General features: G+C 36.4%; 1 pseudogene; it reads left to right on the top strand.

Annotated features, from left to right (window-relative positions):
* The window catches only part of LOC139706501 (UDP-glucuronosyltransferase 2B31-like), a 29,351-nt pseudogene extending 9,253 nt beyond the window's left edge, over window positions 1–20,098 (top strand).
* Window positions 20,099–22,075: the final 1,977 nt, after the last annotated feature.

Below are 22,075 nucleotides of genomic sequence, written 5' to 3'. Positions count from 1 at the left end.
GCTTTTTCTCTTCTGATTAATTTTGGCTTGAAGTCTGTTTGCAGATAAGAGTAGATAATCCTGCTTATTTTCTGATTCCATTTGCATTATGTATCAATTTTTATCTTGTTACATTCAGCCTATGGCTGTTTTTACCTGTTAGGTGTGTTGTTTGTGAACAAGATATCATTTGGTCTTGTTTTATAACCCATTCTTCCAGACTATATATAGTTTAATTAAAGAATTGAGACAATTTATATTCAATGTCATTACAAAGAGATGTTTTTTAATTCCTGTTATTTTGATTCATTTATGTTTAATGTGGTCCTATTTCTCATTTGCTTAGCTACTCTTCCCATCAGATTTGCTCATTTGTGAACTTCAGGGTTTGTTTTTTTATTTCTTCTATATGGACTCTTTCATTAAACAATTATTATCATCATGGTTGCTTATTTTCTTTACTTTAGTACTGTCTGAATATTCAAATTGGCCACTTTTTCTTTTATATCTGATGTTCTGTTTTCAGTATTGTCTACTGTAGTATAAAGATTTTCAACTGTCCTTTTATTTGATTTATTTTATCATTGACTTTCAAGATTTATGTTTGGTTCTTTTTCAATATTTCTATCTTGTTGAATTTTTCATTTATATTCTGTAATGATTTTTTTAATACATTCAATTGTTTTTCTGTGTTCTCTTGGAATTCATTGATCATTTTTATAATTCATTGATCATTTTAAAATATGATAATTTCATTGATTATAGTTTATAATTATTTACTTTTTGAATTGTATACCTGATGTTTTAAAAATATCAATATATTTGGCATCAGTTGTTGCTAAGTTAGGAACTTTTAAGTGATTTCATGTTACCTTATTTTTGCATAATTCTTATAGGCTTGTGTTGGGTTTTATGCACATGTTAGAATGGATTTGTCTTCCATACTTTTAAAAAAAAATTAGTTACAGATGGACACAATACTTTTATTTTATTTAGTTAGTTTTTTTATGCGATACTAGGGATCAAACCCAGTGCCTCATGTGTGCTAGGCAAGCACTCTACAACCTAGTCACAACCCCAGGCCTCTTCCAATGTTAAGGCATAATATTTGCCTGATTTAAAAAAAAATTCCAAAGTGTCTTGGACTGATCTGGATTAAGACTCCTTTATAAGTATGGTGTTCACAACCTTTGAATTAATTCTCTCTATTTGTCCTGTGCAGTGGATTTCCATAGGTGGAAACCATGAAACCACCCCCAGCTGTTTCTTTCTTTTTTTTTTTAATTTTTTAGTGTTGGTTGTTCAAAACATTACATAGTTCTTGATATATCATATTTCACACTTTGATTCAAGTGGGTTATGAGCTCCAATTTTTACCCCATATACAGATTGCAGAATCACATCAGTTACACATCCATTGATTTACATATTGCCATACTAGTGTCTGTTGTGTTCTGCTGCCTTTCCTATCCTCTACTATCCCCCCTCCCCTCCCCTCCCCTCCCCTCTTCTCTCTCTGCCCCCTCTACTGTCATTCATTTGTCCCCCTTGTATTATTTTTCCCTTTCCCCTCATTTCCTCTTGTATGTTCTTTTGTATAACCCTGAGGGTCTCCTTCCATTTCCATGTAATTTCCCTTCTAATCTTCTTCTCATGCTCTTCGACCCTACTCTCTTCTTAGTTCCTCTCCTTATATCAAAGAAGACATTTGGCATTTGTTTTTTAGGGATTGGCTGTCTTCACTTAGCGTAATCTGCTCTAATGCCATCCATTTCCCTGCAAATTCTATGATTTTGTCATTTTTTAATGCAGAGTAATACTCCATTGTGTATAAATGCCACATTTTTTTTTATCCATTCATCTATTGAAGGGCATCTAGGTTGGTTCCACAGTCTTGCTATTTTGAATTTTGCTGCTATGAACATCGATGTAGCAGTGTCCCTATAGCATGCTCTTTTTAGGTCTTTAGGGAATAGACCAGAAGGGGAATAGCTGGGTCAAATGGTGGCTCCATTCCCAGCTTTCCAAGAAATCTCCATACTGCTTTCCAAATTGGCTGCACCAATTTGCAGTCCCACCAGCAATGTACAAGTGTACCCTTTTCCCCACATCCTCGCCAGCACTTGTTGTTGTTTGACTTCATAATGGCTGCCAATCTTACTGGAGTGAGATGGTATCTTAGGGTGGTTTTGATTTGCATTTCTCTGACTGCTAGAGATGGTGAGCATTTTTTCATGTACTTGTTGATTGATTGTATGTCCTCCTCTGAGAAGTGTCTGTTCAGGTCCTTGGCCCATTTGTTGATTGGGTTGTTTGTTATTTTATTGTCTAATTTTTTGAGTTCTTTGTATACTCTGGATATTAGGGCTCTATCTGTAGTGTGAGGAGTAAAGATTTCTTCCCAGGATGTAGGCTCCCTATATACCTCTCTTATTGTTTCTTTTGCTGAGGAAAAACTTTTTAGTTTGAGTAAGTCCCATTTGTTGATTCTAGTTATTAACTTTTGTGCTATGGGTGTCCTATTGAGGAATTTGGAGCCCGACCCCACAGTATGTAGATCGTAGACAACTTTTTCTTCTATCAGACAGCATGTCTCTGATTTGATATCAAGCTCCTTGATCCATTTTGTATTAACTTTTGTGCATGGGGAGAGAAAGGGATTCAGTTTCATTTTGTTGCATATGGATTTCCAGTTTTCCCAGCACCATTTGTTGAAGATGCTATCCTTCCTCCATTGCATGCTTTTAGCCCCTTTATCAAATATAAGATAGTTGTAGTTTTGTGGATTGATTTCTGTGTCCTCTATTCTGTACCATTGGTCCACCCACCTGTTTTGGTACCAGTAACATGCTGTTTTTTTTTTTTACTATTGCTCTGTAGTATAGTTTGAAGTCTGTTATCACTATACCGCCTGATTCACACTTAATGCTTAGCATTGTTTTTGCTATTCTGGGTCTTTTATTTTTCCATATGAATTTCATGATTGCTTTCTCTATTTCTACAAGAAATGCCGTTGGGATTTTGATTGGCATTGCATTAAACCCATAGAGAACTTTTGGTAATATCGCCATTTTGATGATGTTAGTTCTGCCTATCCATGAACAGGGTATATTTTTCCATCTTCTAAGATCTTCTTCTATTTCTCTCTTTAGGGTTCTGTAGTTTTCATTGTATAAGTCTTTCACCTCTTTTGTTAGGTTGATTCCCAAGTATTTTATTTTTTTTGAAGATATTGTGAATGGAGTGGTTGTCCTCATTTCCATTTCAGAGGATTTGTCACTGATATACAGGAATGCCTTTGATTTATGCGTGTTGATTTTATATCCTGCCACTTTGCTGAATTCATTTATTAGCTCTAATAGTTTCTTTGTAGACCCTTTTGGGTCTGCTAGGTATAGAATCATGTCATCTGCAAATAGTGAGAATTTAAGTTCTTCTTTTCCTATTTTGATGCCTTTACTTTCTTTCGTCTGTCTAATTGCTCTGGCCAGTGTTTCGAGAACTATGTTGAACAGAAGTGGTGAGAGAGGGCATCCCTGTCTTGTTCCAGATTTTAGAGGGAATGCCTTCAATTTTTCTCCATTCAGAATGATGCTAGCCTGAGGCTTAGCATAGATTGCTTTTACAATATTGAGGTATGTTCCTGTTATCCCTAGTTTTTCTAGAGTTTTGAACATAAAGGGATGCTGTACTTTGTCGAATGCTTTTTCCGCATCTATCGAGATGATCATATGGTTCTTATTTTTAAGTCTATTGATGTGGTGAATAACATTTATTGATTTCCATATATTGAACCAGCCTTGCATCCCAGGGATGAATCCTACTTGATCATGGTGCACAATTTTTTTGATATGTTTTTGTATCCGATTCGCCAGAATTTTATTGAGGATTTTTGCATCTAGGTTCATTAGAGATATTGGTCTGTAGTTTTCTTTCTTTGAAGTGTCTTTGTCTGGTTTAGGTATCAGGGTGATGTTGGCCTCGTAGAATGAATTTGGAAGTTCTCCCTCTTTTTCTATTTCCTGAAGTAGCTTGAAAAGTATTGGTATTAGTTCCTCTTTAAAGGTTTTATAAAACTCTGCTGTATACCCATCCGGTCCTTGGCTTTTCTTAGTTGGTAGTCTATTGATGGTTTCTTCTATTTCCTCAATTGATATTGGTCTGTTTAGGTTGTCTATATCTTCCTGACTCAATCTGGGCAGATCATATGACTTAAGAAATTTATCTATGCCTTCACTATCTTCTAATTTATTGGAGTATAAGGATTCAAAATAATTTTTGATTATCTTCTGTATTTCTGAAGTGTGTGTTGTGATATTGCCTTTTTCATCCCGTATGCTAGTAATTTGAGTTCTCTCTCTTCTTCTCTTCGCTAGTGTCGCTAAGGGTCTGTCGATTTTGTTTATTTTTTCAAAGAACCAACTTTTAGTTTTGTCAATTTTTTCAATTGTTTCTTTTGTTTTGATTTCATTAATTTTAGCTCTGATTTTCATTATTTCTTGCCTTCTACTCCTTTTGCTGTTGTTTTGCTCTTCTTTTTCTCAGATTTTGAGATGAAGTATGAGATCATTTATTTGTTGGTTTTTTCTTTTTTTAAGGAATGAACTCCACGCAATTAATTTTCCTCTTAGAACTGCTTTCAATGTGTCCCATAGATTCCGATATGTTGTGTCTGTGTTTTCATTTATCTCTAAGAATTTTTTAATTTCCTCCTTGATGTCTTCTATAACCCATTGATCATTCAGTAACCTATTGTTCATTCTCCAAGTGATGTATGCTTTTTCCTTCCTTCTTTTATCGATGATTTTCAGTTTCATTCCATTATGATCAGATAAGATGCAGGGTATTATCTCTACTCCTTTATATTGTCTAAGAGTTGCCCTGTGACATAATATGTGATCTATTTTTGAGAAGGATTCATGTGCTGCTGAGAAAAAAGTGTAACTGCTTGATGTTGGGTAGTATATTCTATATATGTCAATTAAGTCTAGCTTATTAATTGTGTTATTGAGTTCTATAGTTTCCTTATTCAACTTTTGTTTGGAAGATCTGTCCATTGGTGAGAGACGTGTGTTGAAGTCTCCCATGATTATTGTATGGTGGTCTATTAGACTCTTGAACTTGAGAAGATTTTGTTTGATGAACATAGCTGCACCATTGTTAGGAGCATATATATTTATGATTGTTATGTCTTGTTGGTGTATGGTTCCCTTGAGCAGTATGTAGTGTCCCTCTTTATCCCTTTTGATTAACTTGGGCTTGAAATGTATTTTATTTGATATGAGTATGGACACACCTGCTTGTTTCCGAAGTCCATATGAGTGATATGATTTTTCCCAACCTTTCACCTTCAGCCTATGTATGTCTTTTCCTATCAAATGCGTCTCCTGTAGGCAGCATATTGTTGGGTCTTGTTTTGTGATCCATTCTACTAGCCTGTGTCTCTTAATTGGTGAGTTTAAGCCATTAACATTTAGGGTTATTATTGAGATATGGGTTGTTCTTCCAGCCATATTTTTTTATTTATGTTACTAAACATGGTTTGTTTTCCTCTTTGATTATTTTTCCCCCTTTACTGTCCATGTCCCACTGTTGGTTTTCATTGTTATTTTTCATTTCCTCTTCCTGTAATGTTTTGCCAAGGATGTTTTGAAGAGATGGTTTTCTAGCTGCAAATTCTTTTAACTTTTGTTTATCGTGGAAGGTTTTAATTTCATCTTCCATCCTGAAGCTTAATTTCGCTGGAAACACAATTCTTGGTTGGAACCCATTTTCTTTCAGTGTTTGAAATATGTTATTAAGGGATCTTCTGGCTTTCAGAGTCTGTGTTGAAAGATCAGCTGTTATCCTGATTGGCTTACCCCTCAATGTAATCTGCTTCCTTTCTCTTGTAGATTTTAAAATTCTCTCCTTATTCTGTATGTTGGGCATCTTCATTATAATGTGTCTAGGTGTGGGTCTCTTATGATTTTGCACATTCGGCGTCCTGTAGGCTTCTAGGATTTGGGATTCTGTCTCATTCTTCAAGTCTAGGAAGTTTTCTCCTATTATATCATTGAATAGATTGCTCATTCCTTTGGTTTGAAACTCTGTCCCTTCCTGTATCCCAATGACTCTTAAATTTGGTCTCTTGATGTTATCCCATATTTCTTGGATGTTCTGCTCATGGTTTCTTAACAGTCTTGCTGAGCTGTCTATGTTCTTTTCAAGTTGAAATACTTTATCTTCATTGTCTGATGTTCTATCTTCTAAGTGTTCTACTCTGCTGGTAGTATTCTCAATTGAGTTTTTAAGTTGGTTTATTGCTTCCTGCATTTCTAGGATTTCTGTTTGTTTGTTTTTTATAACCTCTATCTCCCTGTATAGTTGATCTTTTGCTTCTTGGATTTGTTTATGTAATTCATTGTTGAAGTGATCTTTCATTGTCTGATTTTGCTGTCTGATGTCTTCCTTGAGAATCCAGATCATCTGAAGCATGTATATCCTGAATTCTTTATCTGACATTCCATCTGCTGCAGCTATTACCTCTTCTAACGTTGAGTTGACCTGCATTGCTTGTGGTCCTTTCTTTCCTTGTCTCTTCATATTGTTCGCATTTCTTTCTGCTTGGTGAAACTTTGTGCTATTGGATTTTCCCCCTATATATTTATATTGGTCTTGTATAGTTGCAAAGTCTCCCTCGCAGGCGCGGGCGGCGGCTCTGCCCCTCCTCCAATTGGGGCAATGTGCCTACCATGCCGACAGGCCGCTGGGCCTGTTCTGCCGTTCAGTAGCAGGTCCGCCTACCTTGCAGGCGCGGGCGGCAGCTCTTTCCCTCTGCGGGCCGCTAGGCTTGTTCTGTCGGGGGTCGCAGTTCTGCCTACTTTGCAGGCGCAGGCAGCGGCACTGCCACTCTGCAGTCCTCTGGGGCTGTTCTGCAGGTGGGTCGCAGGTCCGCCTACCTTGCAGGCGTGGGGGTGGGCAGCTATACCCTTCCGCAGGCCACTGGGCCTGTTCTGTCTGTCGGTTGCAGGTCTGGCCTGTTCTGTTGGTGGTCGAAGTTCTGCCTACCTTGCAGGCGCGGGGGGGCGGCTCTGCCTCTCAGCAGGCCACTGCTCCTGTTCTGCAGGTTGGTCGCAGGCCCGCCTACCTTGCAGGAGTGGTTGGCAGCTCTGCCCCTCCGTGGGCCACTGGGCCTTTTCTGTCGGTGGTCACAGTTCTGCCTACCTGGAAGGCGCGGGGGTGGGGTGGGGTAGGGGCCAGCTCTTCCCCCAGCAGGCCGCTGGGCCTGTTCTTTGGGTGGTCACAGTTCCGTCTACCTTGCCGGTGCGGGGTGAGGGGGCGGCTCTGCCTCTCAGCAGGCTGCTGCTCCTGTTCTGCCGGTGGGTGGCAGGCCCGCCTACCTTGCTGGAGTGGTTGGCAGCTCTGCCCCTCCGCAGGCCACTGGGCCTTTTCTGTCAGTGGTCTCAGTTCTGCCTACCTGGCAGGTGCGGGGGTGGGGGGCGGCTCTGCCCCTCAGTAGGCCGCTGGGCCTGTTCTGTGGGTGGTCACAGTTCCATCTACCTTGCCGGTGTGGGGGGCGGGCCGGCTCTGCCTCTCAGCAGGCCCACCTACCTTGCCGGTGTGGTTGGCAGCTCTGCCCCTCTGCGGGCCACTGGGCCTTTTCCATTTGTGGTCACAGTTCTGCCTACCTGGCAGACGTGGGGGGTGGGGGGCGGTTCTGCCCCTCAGCAGGCCTCTGGGCCTGTTCTGTGGGTGGTCACAGTTCCGTCTACTTTGCCAGCGCGGGGGCCCAGCTGTTTCTATTTGAGATCTTATCATTAGTTTGAGTTTTATCTCCATTATTCTCTGTATTAAAGTATAGTTAGTGATTGAATAACACGAATTTTCATGTGGAGCAAGATGAACGGTATTTTGGTTGAATTTATTTCAGCAATGCACTTCTCTACCCTGTAAACCTGTAGTGTCATGGTAGATATCCAGCTACTCACAGAATAAGGGGAAATAAACAATAACAACATTGGATACAAATAATATACAGCATTAAAATAAATACCTGGATTCTATTATGACTTCTAAAATGTTAATTGCTACAAAAAACAGAAAAAGTAGGTGAGCAATTGCCAACAATTAATCAGTGCATAAATATAAACTAAACTGACATGAAGACAAGAAACAGGTGTCAACTATGTCATCCACAGAAGTAATAATTGCAATAACATTACTGGTGGGATCAAGAGTTATATAAACCAATTAGTTTAAAGATGGCAAAATTACAGTCAGTAAGAGGAAACAATGTGAGACAGGAAGATAGGGAAAAAAAGTTTGAAATTTTAAATAGTGAAGAGAGAGAATGCAGAAGAGAGAGCAGGTGAGAGTTATAAGGATGGAGGAGAAAATAAGAGAAATAAATAAATGGAGAGAAAAATAGAGAATAGATTTTTGCTATAACCAGGAGAATAAAAGAGAGATACAGAAACAAACAATTAAAAAAATACAAATATATATATATCCTAACTCTCAAAAGACAATCCAAGGAAAAATAGCTACATTTAAATAATGCTGAAAAAAAAGAAAGAAATGTATATATGTCCATAAACCAATCAGTAATGGAAGAATACACAAACACACAGAAAGAATAAGAAAAGGTAAAATATTCTTAATGATAAATGAAGGAATCATTTCCACTGAGGTGGCCAAAATTGTCAGAATGGATGGTTACTGACTATACTCAACTATTTATCTTTGCATTTCTTTTTTAGCTATGTACTGAGAGTAAAAGCAAAGATTGGATTTTGTTATCACCTTCCTCTTTTTGTGTTTCTCTCTGAGCTACCATTGGGAATAGCCTAAGACTGAAGGTGTTTGAAATAATTCTCAGCTTCCCTTCTTACCAGTATGACATAGGTTGGAAAGGGAATAAGTGTCAGTTGGAGCTTTGTGTGCACAGACCAGATCTAAGCACTCCTGGGGTGGGGTTGCTGCAGTGTTCTATGAAATGAGTTCTGATGGAGGAAACTTAGGTCTAATCAGACCTCAGGGGTTTTGTTTGGTATATACATACTCTGAAGAAATTAGATGGACACACACCTAGGCCCTGGCACTTGCTTATCTCTGTAGGGAGTCTGAGTCTCAGAAGCCTCCTAAGAATTCTACTCATTTCACAGGGGAGCTGATCTTCCACACATTCTGCTGTTCACCTGCACATCTTTCCTAGGCTCAGTCCCTGAACATTTCAATAAGTTCCTTGTTCAGATTCTCACTCACTTCAGCTGGTCACAAGAGCCACCAGCTCAAAGGAAAAGCAAGTTGTGCTGCCCCTTTGCTTTTCTGACTTGAATCCCCTGGGGTAAAATCTTATCTATACCTGTTTCACTCCCATTTAGCTAGGTACACTCTAGGCCACACAGTAAGCATTCTAACGGTGTTTGCTCAGATCTCCTCTTTCTGGTAACAGACACTGTAGAAAGGCCACCTCAAGATGAATCCACCTTATCTGTCCCCAGGCAGTAAATAAAGAGCACTTTTCAATCACAAGTGCTCAGTGGAGCCTCCGGATCAGCTAAGTTCATGTTGCTTCTCTGATCTCAGGTTTTTTTCATACCAAATATGTCCACTGTGTTGCTCCCTGCATTTTTCCTTTCTCTGTGGTAGACAGCACCATTACTACTGCTTGTAGCTGCTTCCACAGTTTGGTGTCAATGTAGTCTTCTTTGTTTAATGAACCCAAACTTCTGAGTTTCTGAGACACTCTCACTGTCCAGTATTGAATTTTAGTGAAATCCTTCTATCACCCATCTCACTAAGAAGCAGTATTCTCACTGCTTGTATTTGGATCCTTGGAGCAACTAGAAAGGCAGCCTTCCTCTAAACTCATATCTTGTATCCTCTCCCTCTTCATCTTTTTTGATGGAGCAAATGTTTTATTCACAGGAAATGGAAGAATTTTTACAGAGTTCTGGAGAAAATGGTATTGTGGTGTTTTCTCTGGGGTCCATGGTTTCTAACATACCAGAAGAGAGAGTTAATATAATTGCATTTGCCCTTGCACAGATTCCACAAAAGGTAAGAAAAAGTGCCCTCTTAGTGACCAAATATGTAAAAAGTTTGTTAAACTTTATAAAGGGTTTGCTTAATGAAGCATCCTTTATGAAGCATAACCTATAGTGATATCTCTAATTGATCTCAAATATCATGTTTTTAAACAAAAATATGTGTGGTAATTCTAAACAGTAGAGAGTGTTTAATTCATGTTAATATTAACATTGTGATCATAAAGAATATATTTTACAGGTCCATTGTGAAATTTAATTGTAAGGGTATCACAGGCATTTATTTACACAGGTACCACATTCTTTCTGGGTACTTCTTTCTTTTCCTTGCAGAATCCCTGAGGGCACTATATACATGGCTAATGTTATCAGAAAGGTATAAAATTAACTCATAACCACCACAAATGCTAAGCAGGTATTAAAGAAGGCTGAATTTTATCATGATTTTAGATACCCCAGGCAATCCCTTATTCCTTGCTTACCCTCATTTAAGAATAGTATTCTTGCCATGATATTCTACTTTATCTTTGGCCCAGAACAATGGAGTCCGCCAATATGTACTGAACTGCTGAAACGGTAAGCCCAAAATATATCCCCTCCCCATTAAAAAAAGTATAAATTTATTTAAGAAACTGTTCCTGAAGTTTTGAGGAGAAAGGCTACCCAAACCATGGGCGAAATTCCCACTCAGTCACATGTATTTGTAGAAAAAGAAAAAACAGTTTGCACCAGTGGATGGGATCCTGACAATGTCTGACAATTAGAGAAAGTGGAGAGATTAGTTCTGCCTTTGAAATGGACCTTGTGCATTATGAAATGTACCCCAAAGGACTTTGCTTCTAAAACATCAGACTAATACATTTTAAGAAGGAAGAAGAGAGTATAAAGAAGAGTCAAGCAGAAACAAGCCTGGCATGTGGTGAAATTCAAAAGTTCCCACCTCCACAAAATGCTTTAATACCAAAATTTCTAACATAACCACTCTCGTGGTCTTTCAGTGTTTTCCATCCGCTTTGCAGTTTCCTATCTGATATAGGTTTCTCCTAATTGCCCAATTATTTTTCCTTCTGTAGACCTAAATGTACTTTGCTGTTCCCATTGCATATAGAGGATAAGCACTTAGAAATTATACTCCAGTTCATGAAGATTGCTTTTAATTTCCAGAGTCAGCTCCTAGACATAAATATATCTTGGATATATATAAGACTAGTAGCAAGATTTGTACTGCATCATTAAATGATAACACACAGTTTTAAAACATTTAGCAACCTCACAATTTTGAACTTTATTTCAATATCCATGTAATTATTTTTAAGTTGCAAATGGGTTCTTCCTTTTAAAACTTAAAGAATTTCCAAATTCACCAATATTGATAGAAGTGTGGGTCAAGGTCCATAAGTACCAGAAAAAGGTTTCTTATAGGTAGGGTTTAATAAATTGAAGTCAAATACAAGTTACATGTAATTCTTAGTTAGTATTCATTTATTTCTCACAGTAGCTGACTGCATTGGTTTGCTTTTATGTATAAAAAACAATGCAAACTGAAATAAGCATCTTAAACAATACATGTCCTGTCTAATCTATGTCACTCACAAGAAATAAACATAATGATATTAATTTGGAAAATGAAATCTAGGATAAAATTGCATAAAACAAAAATAATTATGAAGTTGTATTTTGTATTTTCATAATTCTTGTTACTTAAAATCGTACTTATTTCCTTATGTGTTAAATGTTGAAGTAGATGATCTCTTAAATTTTTAGAATGCAAACATGCTATAACATTAAACTTTAAATCATAGAATAAGGCATAGTCTTTACCAAAAAGGTCATCTGGAGATATCAAGGCAAGAAGCCAGATATATTAGGACCGAACACTCGAATATACAACTGGATCCCCCAGAATGACTTTCTTGTTAAGACTCTGAGATAAGTCCTAAAAGCATGAGTACCATCAATCTGGATGCTTACAATTCAACAGGAAACATTTTATTCAATACTTGTTACTTAAAAAAAAAATCAAACACAATGTTCAACTTCTTTTTAATTATTTTCCAGGCCCAGGGATGGTTTGAAAAAACAAAGCAAAAAGCTGCAATTTCAATATACACCGTCATTATATACAGAATCCAAGTTATCTTTATTTCTGGTGCAATTACCTCTGAAAGAATTTGTCACTCAGTTCCTGGATTGCCTTTCTGTGTTTTTGTATGTCTTTCACTTATTCTTTCCTCTCCTGCAGGTGTATTTCAAATACCTTTCAAAATGGCATCCAGGATTATTTTTATGGACAGTGACACATTATTTTCTCTAGAAATTAATGCACAATCTTCAATAGGAAGTGCAAACACATTTTGTAATGAAGTGTAGGCTCTCTTTTCTCTGAATTCAGTACCATCACCATCCTATTCCCTGCTGCTTTGGACATGCTACATAGCAAACTTAGCCACTTCAGTTTTTTAATGAGATAATATGCTAACATGTCCTTCATGACCCTATTTTTCATAAGTGCATATTGATAATTTTACTAAAAAATATTCTATTTTTTCTACCTATTAATGTTGTATTCAATATTCAAGTCTCAAGTCATGTACTCTCTCTTTCATGTAGTTTTCGGTTAGCACTCTAGTGGACTAAGGTGCTTGTTCCTTTGAGATATGAAAACAATAATTAATGCAGGGTCATGTTTATAATAATTTGTCATCTAAAATACACACTGATCCCTTTAATGTCTTCTGATACACATGTCTCATGTTCTTTCTAAGATTTACATTATTAATTTTTCTCACATTGAATCAATTCTAGGTCATCCAAAAACCAAAGCTTTTATAACTCATGGTGGAGCCAATGGTGTCTATGAGGGGATTTACCATGGGATCCCTATGGTGGGCATTCCTTTGTTTGCGGATCAAGCTGACAACATTGCTCATGTGAAGGCCAAGGGAGCAGCTATTAGGTTGGAATACAGAACACTGACAAGTGCAGATCTTCTCAAGGCCTTGAGGATGGTCATTAATGACCCTTTGTGAGTACAACAACTTTGACATTGGGTAGTATTCATAGAAGGATTGTCTTTTCATCAATGAGTATAAATTTTAGCCCATTTTGAGGAGGGTATTTTTTCAATTAATTAATTTTTTATATATAACAGTGGAATTCATTACAATTCTTATTACACATATAGAGCACAACTTTTTATATCTCTGGTTGTATACATAGTGTATTCACACCAATTCATGTATTCATACCTGTACTTTGGATAATAATTATCATCACATTCCACCATCTGAATAACCCCATGCCCCCCTTTTCCCCTCCCATATTGTTTACATTTCATCCTGTTGAAAATGATGTCCTCACATTGCAGCTTTAGAAGTTATAAGGGGTCTTAGTAGGACGTAGTCCCTTTTAATTATGAACCATAAATATCCACTGAAATCTTATTTCATCCATATTCTCCTTGTCTTTTCAAATGTAAAAGAAAACAACTCTTCTCTTTTAAGTAACTATGAAATTTATTCTATTACAAGTGTAACACTTGAATGGTTTGATTGATACCCCATGGCCATTTTCTATTAAACTTTATTTTATGGTTCATGGTTCAGATGATGAAATCAACTCCTTTCCACAGATGCTCTGATATATACAAAACTTATTGGTGATAGAATTTCAGAGAGTGGAGATCTAGGGAAGTACTGGCTTACCCATGAGGATACTGAAGCATTGAACTGCCAGTTCCAATGTGAATATTACCTCAATAGGTTAAGAGGTACTTATGTCTGACTTACAGATCACAAAGTCTACAAGAACTGGTGAACTAGAAGACTGGAAATTAATTAAAACAATCAGCATACGACAAGTAACTTTATTTCAGAAATGTGAAACAGAGGTTTTATAAATGAGATGTATTTAAAAGACGTAGGGAATGCCCAGTTCTGAGTGATATTTTGGAAGGGAGCCTGCTGTCTAATTAGTAAAATAAATTTTAGAACATATAACTGAAAAAAAATAAGGATTCAACCCATATTAAATCTATTTTCAACCAGTTTAACCATTACTATTTCACAGTTATATACAACTTCAAATATCGTAAGTATTTCAAAGTTGCATTGATCTTATAAATTACATACGTAAATGATTACTGCACCATTTCTACACATACACAAAATGTTTGCCATATTGAGCCATTTGCAATGAGGATTTAATTTTTAAATATTACAGGATCTTCACAAGAAAAGAATGATAAACTTATAGAAGAGATATGACAGTATTTTAAATCCATACTTAAAATTTCTGCAACCATAAATTATTTTACTCAAAAATTATTTCATCAGTATTAATATTTTCACAGATTTTAATGATGTATAACACACAATATACCATTTATATCTGAATTAAAAAGTGTGAATTCAAATTCAAATACATTTGATGTTTCCATAGTTATAAAACTCTTAAATACTATAAATTTGGAAATTTTATCACAACAAAGAAATGTGACAATGCATTGAAGTCATTTCTTATTGCCATCTAGACTAGGCAAACTCCATTTATTTTTTGTCTCTATACATCATCCTATTCTAAATATTTCACATAAAATGATAATAAAAATTATTGTCTTTCAAAAGGTTTCATTCACTAGTGCTGTTAGTTTCATTATGCTTTGCCAAGGGTCAGACTTTATTGTTTTTTATTGTCGAATAACGTTGTGTTTTTGGAAATATTCAAAGTAATTTATCAATTCATCAGTTAATAAAGGTTTCTGTTTCCAATTTTGATTATTATGAACAATGTGTATAATTTGTATGAACATAAGAATTCATGTCTTCTGATAATTTCTAGTTATAGAACTGTTAGATCATATGATAATTTTATATGTATTAAGATCTGCCAAACTATTTTTCAAAGTAGTTGCAAAAACTTTTGCAGCATAAAAGCAATATAAGAGAGTTCCAATTTTCCCATATCATTTTTAGCATTTGTTAATACCTGTTTTTTTTATCGTAACTATCCTAGTAAAAAGGATTGTAGCTCACTGTGGTCTTGACTTGCATTACATGATAGCTAAGATCATCATTTTATGTGCTTTTTGGTCATTCACTTATCTTCATGAGAGAAATGTTAGTTCCAACCTCTTGCTCATTTTTATCAGGTTATTTATATTTTAATTATTGATTTTAATATTTCTCCATCTTTTATGGATATAAGTCTCATTAGGTATATGATTTGCAAATATTTTCCTAATATTCCATATGGTTGATTTTTTTTAACTTTGTGGTAATCTTAGAAGCACAATAAAATTTTCTTCATGATATTTAATAAAACAAAACTTCAGTAATTAACCTTTTCCATGCTGCAAAAGGAAATTATATGGAGTATATAGTTTCAAGGTAGAATGACTGTCTTCAACTCAACTCTCATTTCTCCTAATGATAGTATTATTGTTTAAGAAAGGTATCACTTAATGGACAAGTTCAAAACTACATTTCCAAGAAAAAAAATAGTAACACAATGAATAATAAAAATACTCTGAGAGAAATTAAGAAAGAATGGGAAAAGAGACATAAAACAATATATAAGCGAAAAAGAAAATATAGATTAAAACATCAGACTTAAATATGAATATATCAGTTTTATATTATGTCCTAAAAGACTTTATTTCCCTAAAAATATCTCCTCCTTCTCCCTTGATCCATTTCCTCTTGTATAATTGTCTTCCTGTTACTTTTATATCACCTACCCTGCCAGATTCCACATGTGTGGGGAAACATGAAATATTTGTACTTCTGATTTTTTACTTACTTCTACTGAAATGTATACTTCCATCTATCTTCCTACAAATGACATATTTCCTTCTTTATGGTTCAAAAATACTCTCTCTCTCTCTCTCTCTCTCTCTCTCTCTCTCATGTGTGTGTGTGTGTGTGTGTGTGTGTGTGTATGTGTGTGTGTGTGATTTAACATTTTTTTTTATCCATTCATTTGTTGATGGAAACCTGGGCTGGTTCTATAATTTGGCCACTGTAGATTGTACCATGAAGACTGAAATATGCAGGTATCTCTATAGTATGATAACTTTATTTCCTTTTAGTATATACCCAGCAGTGGTATATCTTCATTATTTGGTAGTTCTATGTTTATGTTTTTTGCGGGAATTTCACCCTAATTTCTATGTTAGCTGCACTACTTCCAATTTCCACCAACAGTATATAAGTATTCCCTTTTCCCTGCATCTTTGCCAACAATTATTTTATTTGGATTCCTGATAATAGTCATTCAGACTGGGCTGAGATGGAATCTCAGCATAGTTTTAATTTGCATTTTCTTGTTGGCTAAAATGTTGAAATGTTGAACGTTTTTAAATATATTGGGTTATAGTCAGATTTCCCCCCCGTGGCCAAAATACCTGACAGGAATAATTTAAATTACAGAAAGAAAATTTTATTTTAGATCATAATTTTAGAGGTTCAGTTCACAATCAGCCAATTCGATTGCTCTGGGCCTAAGATGAGGTAGAAAATCACAGCAGAACATCACCACAGAGGAAAGCTACTCAGCTCATGGGAACCAGGAATCAGAGAGAGAGAGAGAGAGAGAGAGAGAGAGAGAGAGAGAGAGAGAGAGAGAGAGAGAGAGATAAGGATCCAGGGACAAATATAATGCCCAAGTTTACACCCCCAGTAATCTCCTTCTTCCAGCCACACCCTAGGAATAGTTACCACCAGGAATGCATTCACTTCCATTCAAATGAATTAATCTGCTGATGAGGCTGTAAATCTTATCATCTAATTATTTCACCTCTGAACATTTCTGCACTATCATATGAGCTATGCGGGGGATATCTTATATTCAAACCATAACTTGTCTGTTCAGTTCATTGGCCAATTTATTGACTGGTTTATTTGGAGAATATTTTGGTATTAAGCCTTAGAATTCCTTATGTAGTTTGAATATTAATCCTGTCAGAAGAGGAGAGGGCAAAGTTTTTATCCTATTCTATAGGCTGCCTCTGTGGTGGTTGTTTTCTTTACTATGCTGAAGCATTTTAATTTGGTGAGACACATTTTTTGATACTTCCTATAAGTTTCAGAAATATAGGAGTCCTGTTTAGGAAGTCATTGCCTGTGCCTATATCTTGAAGTGTTTCTTCTTGTTGGTTCAAAGTTTCAGGTCTTATACCCTGTTTGTGTTCATTCTTGTACAGGGTGAGAGTTAGGGATTGAGCTGCAGTCTTCTACATATGGCTCTCCAGTTTTACCAGCACCATTTTTAGAAAAGGCTGTCTTTTCTCCAATGTGTATTTGGGGCACCTTTCTCAAGAATCAGATGGCTATAGCTGTCTGGGTTTATTTCTTGGGCTTTTATTATATTTCATTGTTCTGTGACTCTTTTTATCCCACACAATATTATTTTTGTTACTATGCCTCTGTAGACTATTTTAAAATTGGAATTGTGATAATTCCAGCATTTCTCCTTTTGTTCAGAATTGCTTTGGATATTTGGGGTCTTTGGGGCTTCCATATAAATTTTATGATTTTTATTTTAGTTCTGTGAAGAATTCCATTGGTATTTTGACAGGGATTTTATTAAATCTGTAGATTGGTTTCAGCCAGATGGCTATTTCAACAGTATTCTTTCTGCTGATTCATGACTTTCCATCTCCTAGTATCTTCTTTCTTCAATATTCTATAAATTGTATTTACAAAACTTACACTTCCTTGATTACATTAATTCCTACTGATTTTTCTTTGAATGTATTGTTGAAAAATGTTTTTTCTGATTTCTTTCTCACTGAGATTTTTATTTGTATATTAAAAAAGCTATTGTGTTTTGTGTGGTGATTTGTATACTATTACTTTTCTGAGTTTGTATTTCATTATGAGATTTAAGTCTTCTAATTGATTCTTAAGGATCTTCTAAGTGGCATTACATATGACCTGCAAATCCTATAATTTGATCCAATAGTGGGTACATAGGTATTCTTACTTCACCATCCCTGCAAGTTAATAGTGATACTTCCAGGTGATCACTTAGGATATGCTGTGTATTTCTTGTACTATTGGGGGCATATTTTAGAAAATGTAATATATTTTATGTTATTATGAAATACATTTAAAACAACATAAAATAATAGAAGAAATGCCTACGACTGCTGTGCTAGTATGGCCAAGAAAAGTACCTCTGAGGAGTGACATGATGGCCAAGACCTTAGCAATGAGAAAGAAGCAAGACTGGGGGTATTGTATGAAAGGATGCTCAAGGAAAAGCAAGATGAGATTATAAAGTATGAAGGTGTCAAGGGAGAACACAATGGTGACACTGGGGAACAGGAAAAACACACATGTGCCTAAAACACTAAAAACTAGGAAAGGACCCACAATATGATTCACTTATCCGACTTCTCAGTATGTATTCAAAAGATCTGAAATCAGTATACTATAGGAATTCAACTACATTGATATTTATAGTAGCACAGTTCATTGTAGCCAAGCTATAAAACCAATGTAGGTGCCCTTCTACAGATGAATGGGTAAAGAAATTGTAGTGTATACACATAATGGAGTATTGGTCATAAAAGATGAAATTATAGCACTTGCCAGTAGATACATAGAACTGCAGACTATCATGCCAAGTGAAACAAGCCTGTCTCAAAAAGCCAAAGGTCAAAATTTTCTCTCATATGTGCAAGTTAATCCAAAATAATGGGGTGCATCTGGGAGAAAGGGAAAAAAGAAGAGAGAATTTTATCAAAAGAGAGGAAAGATCAATAACGTGAACAAAGGATATTGAGGAGGAATAATCAGGAACAGGAAAAGGGAAGAAGAGTGGAAAAAATCTGGCTAAACTTTATGTGTACATTTGTGGCTATATCACAGTGAATCCCAATATCAATTATACACAAAAAAACACTAATTAAAAAGTATAAATAAATTTCAGAAAGATCAGTAGAGTAGAGAGAGTGAAGCAAGGGGAGGGTATGGGAAGACAGGAGTGCTAGGGGCTGAGTTAGAGGAAGTTATGTTTCTTGCTTTTCCTACTAAGCATAAAACTACCTGTTTACCAGATGATCCCTGCTACACTGAAATCTTACACCTACTGAAACCCTTTTGTCTGTACTGCTATAACTAAAGCAAACGCAGGCTATTTCTAATGTTACATATAACTAAAAAAAGTCAATAAAAATAAAACTAAAAGGACACATATGCCTAAACAGAATGAGTGAGAAAAAATGATATCAGAAATCATGGCCAGTGTCTAACCCATCAGAATCTACTTGTACAAGAATAGACTTCAATTTCATTCTACTTATGATGAGAAGTCATATAAAGATTTTGAGCAGGATAGCTTCATAATTAGATGTGTATATTTTAATAATCCCAAACTGGTTAATGAGTGGAAAATACAGTAGAGGGTAAAAAAGAAGAGGAAATACAGAGAGAATAGTTAGGAAACACTGCACACCATGATATGATTCCTCTTTAAAAGCTTCAAGGTGATCTTTTACAAATTATGTGCTTTCTCTCTCACTTATTGGACTCAGAATTGTTCATAACTATTTCCTCTGATGGAAAGAATTTGACTCACCTTCTTGAAATTCCATGGGCACTTTTGAAATATTTATACATCAGAACATAAGTTAAAATCAGACATTAGATGGTGACAAAAGAAAAAAACAAATCATATGCAGGGCAAGTCTTTGATAATTATTTTAAATCATCCATATGGCACGTGTGAAAAACTTTCATTGACTTCATGTGCATAGACAGATTAACTTACTTTCAATTTGATCCTTTTATGTTTCACCCTTAGATATAAAGAGAATGCTATGAAGTTATCAAGAATTCAGCATAATCATCCAGTGAAGCCTCTGGACCGAGCTGCCTTCTGGATTGGGTTTGTCATGCGCCACAAAGGAGCTAAACACCTCTGGGTGGCTGCCCCATGACCTCTCCTGGTTCCAGTACTACTCTTTGGATGTGATTGGGTTCCTCCTGGTCTGTGTGGCAACTGTGATGTTCATCATCACTAAATGTTGTCTGTTTTGTTGCCAGATGTTTTCTAAAACTGGAAAGAAGAAAAAAAGGGAGTAATTTTATCTAGGCCTGGCTCCTCCCGTTGCTCCCATTAGAGGAGGTTATATGGCCAGGGTCCTACCTACCCTAACAACTTTTCACAAATCACTTTGTCAAGTCAAATTTTATCTCCATGATATTCACTCCCTGTATAAGAGACAGAAATATTTCAGTTCAAGGAAAAGTTATTTGAGAAAATATAATTAAACCATATGTGTTTATATTGCCATTTGTTTCTGTTTTGTAGCTTTCACCCTTTTGAAGACAGAGTTCACAAATTAGAGTGTTGGGATTTGCCTTTCCATTGGTTTTCCAGGAAACTGGAAGTGATGCTTACCTTTCATTGTACATTGATCCCCAGCATCCCTCTTTCCTGAAAGATGAAGAAAACAAAGTCATTTGTCAGTGGCTTTAGAAATGTAGTGATGCCTACCTGCTTTCTCTTATCAAATGGGTGTATGTGGAAAATATTTGGTTTCATGAGATCATTCATTTTTGCTCTTAGCCCTTTAAAAATGTTCACCTAGATGTCCTCATTTTCATTCCTTCTTTCGGTGAATATATAAAATATCAATTTATTAAATTTTTGATTGAACAGTATAGAAGGATCTGACTCTAACAAAGTAATAGCCTGCGTTTGCTTTAATATAGCAGTATAGAAAAAAGGGGTTCCGTAGGTGTAAGATTTCAGTGTAGCAGGGGATCCTCTGGTAAACAGGTTGTTTTATGCTTAGTAGGTCATCTCTGCACACTTCTGGGGAGCTGTTGTTTGATTAAGACTGTGAGCTAAGGCAGAGAACCAGCATGATAAGTTGTTTGGGAATTTCACACAGGAGTTCCCAGAAAAGCAGCTTCCCTGCCTTATGTTGGCTCAAACAAACCCATAATTCATATATGGCTTCCAAAAAATCTTACAAAATTATGAAGTCATAGTGTTAACTGAGCTGGGAACTTCTGAGACACTGAGGCAATGCAAAGACCCCGTTCAAACCCCAAGTCTTGTGATCAGTTCAGAATAATTTCAGACATGTCACTCAGAATAACAGGAATGAGATTACTGAAGGGATATAGCAAAAGGGAAAGGGGACACTCTCAAATGAGAGAATTGTTCCTCTCAGAGAGGAAAAGGAAGACATGCCTCTCCTGCACTTGGGTTTCATTGGGAATCCCAGAGAAGTTTCCAGTAAGTTCTGCCCAGGTCCACCTTTGGATTTTGACTGAGAGCAAGGTGACATCAGACTTTGAAGTACTGACTGTCATGACAACTATAGGTCACTTTGGCCCATGCTGTTTAGTTTCAATTGGATTTTGTTGTTATTTTACAACCTGGAACTGAACTCAGTGCACTTGACCACTGAGCCCATATCCCTAGCCCTATTTTGTATTTTATTTACAGGCAGGGTCTCACTGAGTTACTTAGGCCCTTGCTAAATTGCAAAGCCTGGTTTTGAACTCATGAGCCTTCTGTCTCTGCCTCCTGAGTCCCTGGGATTATAGGTGTGCAGCCTTGTGCCCAGCTTCTAATTGGATTCTTAACCACACATTCTTACATATTTTACATTGAGGAAGAACTATTGTTATCTTCCAGAGTTTCAGAATCTTAAGACAAGTGTCTCTTGGTTTCCTCCCATTAACATTATCTTGAGTCTCCATTTTCCTGAAGTTAACAGGTAATTTGCTGAGGAATGTGACATATCCTGTCCACTTAGTCCAGGCAGGGCTGCAGGTCAATTGCTTCTTGGAAAATAAAGCATGTGGGGGGTCAGCACAGTGAGCCCATTTTAGAGAATTTTTCTCTCAACTTTGTGTTCCCATCATTTCCAAATGTCTGCTTCCTAATGAGAAGAATTATTTTTAAAACTATCACTTAATGCACTCAAAGTATGGAAGAAAAATGTACATTGAAGTGTCAGAAAGCTTTGGCCATCACTTGTATAAGACACACCAGGGACGCATATACCCAACACATGGAACTCTGAGGACTTCCTTAGGCAA

The sequence above is a fragment of the Marmota flaviventris genome, chromosome 7 (genome assembly GCF_047511675.1).
Source record: "Marmota flaviventris isolate mMarFla1 chromosome 7, mMarFla1.hap1, whole genome shotgun sequence".
NCBI classification, from domain to species: domain Eukaryota; kingdom Metazoa; phylum Chordata; class Mammalia; order Rodentia; family Sciuridae; genus Marmota; species Marmota flaviventris.
Note: the sequence above shows the minus strand (reverse complement) of the source record. Positions and strands in the feature narration are given on the sequence as shown.